The sequence below is a fragment of the Pleurodeles waltl genome, chromosome 6 (genome assembly GCF_031143425.1).
Source record: "Pleurodeles waltl isolate 20211129_DDA chromosome 6, aPleWal1.hap1.20221129, whole genome shotgun sequence".
In the NCBI taxonomy this organism is placed as follows: Eukaryota; Metazoa; Chordata; class Amphibia; order Caudata; family Salamandridae; genus Pleurodeles; species Pleurodeles waltl.
The window spans coordinates 298,858,426-298,864,425 of NC_090445.1; positions in this window are offsets into that span (position 1 = coordinate 298,858,426).

A 6,000-nucleotide genomic window follows, 5' to 3' on the forward strand; every position below is an offset into this window, starting at 1 on the left:
GACGGGTGCTACTGCACCCGTCGCACCTTCCCACTCCGCCGGCTCGATTACGAGCCGGCATCCTCGTGGGAAGGGAGTTTTTCCCTGGGCTGGCGGGCGGTCTTTTGGAGACCGCCCGCCAGCCCAGGGAAAAACTCATAATACCCTCCGCGGTCTTCTGACCGCGGAGCGGTATTATGGGGGCGGAATTCTGGCGGGCGGCCTCCGCCAGAATTAGAATCAGCCCCTTTGTGATTAATGACAGCCACTCAAGTGGGCACATTTTCCAAGTCGCACATCATTTCCTATTTTATCAAATGATATGCACATTCATAATCCAAAATGCTTGAAAATTCATGAGTAGTAAATTCAGCAATCACAATCCCTCCTCTGATGACAAACTATGTCATCACACTTTACATCTTCCCACACAAATTTTTGTTCACCTAAAATTTGTCCTCCCTATAACTTCTATTTTTTCTTTCCCTTTTCAAATTTTACCTGAATTATTTATCCATTCTGATTTATTCCCTCCTCTGATCATCTTTTAACTTATGTATTTTGATCCCATGGTACAATTTACAAATCCCCCATGCTCCAATTATTCCAATCACAATAATCAATATCACTTGTATTATTTTCAATATTATCCATTTTTCTAGATTGCCAAGAGAGTTTCCCACTGAAGCGAAACCTCTGCCAACAGTTTCCCAAACTCTGGTTCTTTCAGCTCTATTAGTAGTCAGATTGTTAATAAGGCTTCTAGTTTCTTTACGATTGTTAGGTATATATGAGCAACAATGTTGCACAGTCAGCATTTTACAAACTCCGCCTGCTTTTGCTAAAAGGATGTTTAATGCAAGCTTGGCTCCTGAAATATTTGTCAGCATGTTATCCATGATAGTAGACAACATTCGAATTTTCAAAGAATTTAGAATAACTCCAACTGAAGGAATCATTTCTCCAAATATGTCTCCATCTATGCCAGAACATGATTTTCACTTTTGTCTAGCATGATGTCATTCAGTCAATTTAAGTATCTTACTCAAATCCTCAAGTTGATAAATCTTTAGGAAAACTATCCCCAAGTAACATGTGCCATACCATCTCTTTGGAAAAGGGTAAAACACATTTGGTCCATAGATGTATAAACTCCTGGAATTGCTGGGTCTTGTCCATTTAACATGAACGTCCATTTACTCTGAAACAAAAACACATGCCTACATTCACTCGTTCCCACAAACAATGTATCAGTTCTAGATTTTGGCCTATATACACACAGCTTTCCTACGTGTTGTGCATCTAAAACTAACCTCTCTTTATGTCACTAAATGCATGATCCTTCCTAAATGTTATTTTCGTTAAGCCCTTTTCAAATTTCTCCTTTAATACCTTTGTCCTGTCATCTGTTTGATCTAGGAAACTCTTTTCTATAGGTGTGAGCAAGCATGTTAAATTATTCCTGTGTGTGTAAGCAGTGCCAAAAGTCAATGTAGGTTCAAAGAATCCTCTCACTAATTCTATGGTGTTTTCCTTAGTTACTCTACTGAGGTACTTAATTATAGGGATAACCACAAATACTACATCTTCATTTGAGTAGAAGTATTGAATGTACTCCTGATTGTAGAATCAGGTTAGTACAGGACTACAACTTATTCCATACGTAAGGGGCAAACTATGGTAAATAACTACTTTTTCCACTGATGAAGGAATCTGTGTACAGACATAAAAATCTCTCGCATCCATCGTCTCAACATACTCACGCAATAAGCGATAGAAACCATTAGAAGAAAGATGTCCTTGAGTACTATCTATGTGCAAATATTTCTCATCTACCCTAAACCTATTTACTTCTGTGAGTGCAGTAGTTGTCTCTAAAGTTGAGGTATGGTTGGCCACAATTTTGTCAAGAAGAGTCATACTCACAATCAACACCAGACACAATAGTCAAACCAATACCCATGTATCTACAGAACCTATTCTTCCTACCCTGTTGGCTAAGGTTATTCATGATCTGTAAAGAATCAGAAAGTAGAAGAGAAAAATTATAACTATGCAGCAAAAAGCAAAAACTAAATCTTCAATCCTTAGCAGGTATTTACAGCTTTCATACTTACTCCCAGGACCGTTTGTCAAACATAGGTAGCTTGTCAAAATCAGTTTAGCAGCTTGTCAGTCAGGATATTTCAAAAGTCTTTTCCGTTTACTTTCACTAGTCTCTCTTTTGCATTTTTCTTAGGTTTACAGTTTTCAAAGTTCAGTTCATTGATCTTTTTCACATGGCAAAATATTGACCTGGAATGTCTCAATCAAAACAAAAGACGGAAATTCACTCTGCCATTCACTTGTCATTCCATGTGCCCATGCAGGACCTGGGTACCTTCAATTAGCAATTCTCTTTCCTTTCAATTTTCGATCTCCATTTAATTCTCCATCACTCAAATCTTTATTTCTTGTTGAGTGAACTTTATCTTCAATTGTTGCCACTATGATTGCTTCTTTTCTCTTTGATTGTGACTCATCTCCTTTCAGTGGACCTTTTGTCAATGCTGTTTTCAGCGCTGGACTGGTAACTTTTCTTAGTTCTGCAGGATTGTCTCTTAACGTACCTGCAACTGGTTCAGGAGGAGTCAAATCATTTTGGCTTTGATCCTCCTCAAATCCTTCCCCCTCGGTGTCTGTAGTTGGCTCTGTTTGTCTTTCAAGACCGTCTGCTTCTAGGGGGAGCCCTCCTCTGAATAGAATCTCCTGCTTTCTCAGTTGAGGTTGGTTTACTGTCACTCTCCTGTGGGTTTTACAATTTGCACAGGAGTGGTTGCACTGGTTTCAGTCTGCTCAGGTTCAGTCTCACATTCTCCTTCTCCCTTCTCCAATTCTGGAGTTGGTCTGGACATTGTTGGTACTCTCAACAACTCTTCTTCATCGTCCAAAGATCACAGTACTTTCGGCGTATGGCTGGCATGGACCCAGTTCAGTACTTTGGCGCACTTCACAGCCATAGAAGTAATCAGTACTACTTGGTAAGGGCCTTTCCAGAGAGGCTCCAAACAAGTCTTCCTCTTGTGCTTTCTGATCACAACCCAATCTCCCGCTCTCAGGTGGTGGCTTTGATCTTGAGATGGTTGTGGTGTGGTGGCTTCCACCTGATGAGAGAAAGCGCAAACCACGTCAGCCAGAACTTTGCAGTAGTCCAACACCATATCATCTGTCATACTCACAAGAGCATTGGCAGGAACCACTGGCAACCTTATTGCTCTGCCCATGACGATTTTATGTGGCGACAGTCCTGTTTTCCTGTTGGTGTGTTTCTCATAGTCATCAGAACTAACAGCAGTGCGTCAGGCCATTTCAGATTCCTGGATGCACACATTTTCGCCATTCTTGATTTCAAGGTACTATTCATCTGCTCCACAAGTCAAGAGGCTTCAGGGCAGTAACTACAATGCACTTCTGCTCAATGGTTAAACCTGAACATAGCAATTTAATTACTTCATTGTTGAAGTGATTTCCTCTATGTGATTCTAGAGAGACTGGAAACCCAAAACGCTACTGTAAGGCTGTCATTTCTTCATGCAGGGTAAGCTTCAATCCAATGACTAAAGATACAATCACCAACACATATTTCAGTCCTCCACATAAAGGCATCTCATTGAAATCCATCTAAATGGACCTCCCACTTTTCCAATGTGCCTCAAATTGACCACAGTCCCTTTACCCATGTTCATCTGCTGACAGATGATGCATCAATGGCAAATTGCTTCGGCAACCTGTCAAAACTTATGATTGACCCAAAATTGTTTAAAAGTATGGACCACGGCATTCCTCCTAACATGAGGAGGAATGCCATGAGTGAGAATATCCAGCCATTTGAGTCAACAAACTATTATGCAGAACCACTTGTCCCTCCCCGGACACCCAGACATAATTTTCACATTGGACACATTTTAACTTTATCCAATTCTTTTTCTCATCTTTGTCAACGTTATCCTGTAGCGCTTTCAATTCTTCCAAGGTATCTATAACATGTACTCCATAATTTGGACACATTTCTTTTTCAGGCAACAATTCCCACTTATTTTTGAACGATATACAGTTGAATGCGCAAAACCTTGCAGCTTGATCCACATAACCATTTTCCATTGACACAAAATCTTATGATTTCAGATGTGCACTGCTATTCTTTCACCATTTCTAACTGGTGAACCAGAAAAATTCAGGAAACCTCTCTGTGACCACAGCTGCCCAAAGTCATGTACTATTCCAAATCCGTACTGGCTGTCAGTAGAACTGGTAACTTTAAGCTGCATAGAAACATGGCATGTTCTAGTAAGGCCTACCAATTCTGCCACTTGTACAGAATACACTCCTCGGGCCAGGACGATTTGAGTATACCTGAAATTGTGCACACAGCATATCCTGCTCTCAGTGTTCCCATGTTATCTCTTAAGCAGGAACCATCAGTAAAAATAATTTGGTCATTTTCTTCCAATTGAGTATCCTGAATGTCAGGTCTCGGTTTTGTGCACAAACCAGCTACTTCCAGAAAGTTATGTTCAACACTTTTTTAACATTACATTGGGGAACCTAGGATGACAGTCTCATACCATGCCAACCTGGCATTAGTTAAATGCTGAGTCTTGGTTCTGGTGGGTAACACTTCAATGGAGTGACGGATCATGACAGTTAAAGATATCCCATCACAATGCTCTCACTCTGAGTGAGGCTCAGTCCAACCGCAGCAACAGTTTGCAGACAGCCTGGTAAAGCTGCTGCAACTGGGTCCAAAGTAGCTGACAAATATGCTACTGGGTAGTTTACATCACCATGGACTTGAGTCAAAACAGAAAAAGAACATGAATCACGCTCATGACAAAACAACATCTCTCTCTGTTGCTGGGGGATTCATCTGCAATATGGCTGTAACCCTTTTTCTGGAGATTTTCCTAGTTCCCTTCTCAATCAGGTGATCCAAATATTTCACTTCTTTCTGACAATACTGCAGTTTAGCTGGGGACATTTTATGCCCATTCTTCATTAAGTGATTCAGTAAGGCAATAGTATTATACTTGCATGCCTCTCTTGTCTTTGATGCAATTTACAAATCATCAATATATTTTACTAATGTCGATTAGAAAGCCATTTCCAGTTACTCCAGGTTCTTTTTCAGGATCTGGTTGAAAATGAACGGTGGCTGTAAAAACCCTTGAGAAATTCTGCATCAACAGTAGACTTGATCCAAAAATGTAAAGCAGAGAAGAAATTTACTATCCTCATGAAGAGGTACAGAAAAGAATGCTTGTGACAGGTCCACCAGGGTGAACCATTTAGCATTGCATGGTATCTGAAACAAAACCACTGCTGGATGTGGCACGATGGGACAACACTTAGGCCCTCATTAGAACCCTGGTGGTCAGTGATAAAGCAGTGGTAATTCTGCCAACAGGCCGGCGGTAACAAAAATTAAATTATGACCATGGCGGAAACCACTCAGACACATAGCTACTTTAACACATAAACTGCCACGGCGGAATCAACAAGCACCATGGCAGTAACCGCCAACAGCCAGGTGGAAGACAATGTTCCGCCCACACTATTACGACTGGCCTATCCGCCACCTTTTCTGGGGCGGTTCCAACGATATCGAAAGCCTGGCGGAAAGACTGCACAGAAGGGAAACGCCTCACCTGTGGAGACTCAGGGAAAAACCACGACGCCATGGAGCCTGAGTTGCACATATTTCCGATGCTCGTCTACCTGCTGCTGCATTATGAACACCAGTGAAGACGACCACCGTGAGTACTGCCGCCTAGCACACAGGGGAGGGGGGAGGAAAAAGAGAGTGACACACACATACAACACCCCCACCCACACCCCCAAAACCATACACACTACCAGATGCAGTAACATGAATAAGTGCATCACAATCCAAACATATCTACATATGTACAACCGTTGGGACACTGCCCAGTCCTTAATGTCCGTGGGCCACAGGACCACAGCACATAGGCCAAGGCCCCACCT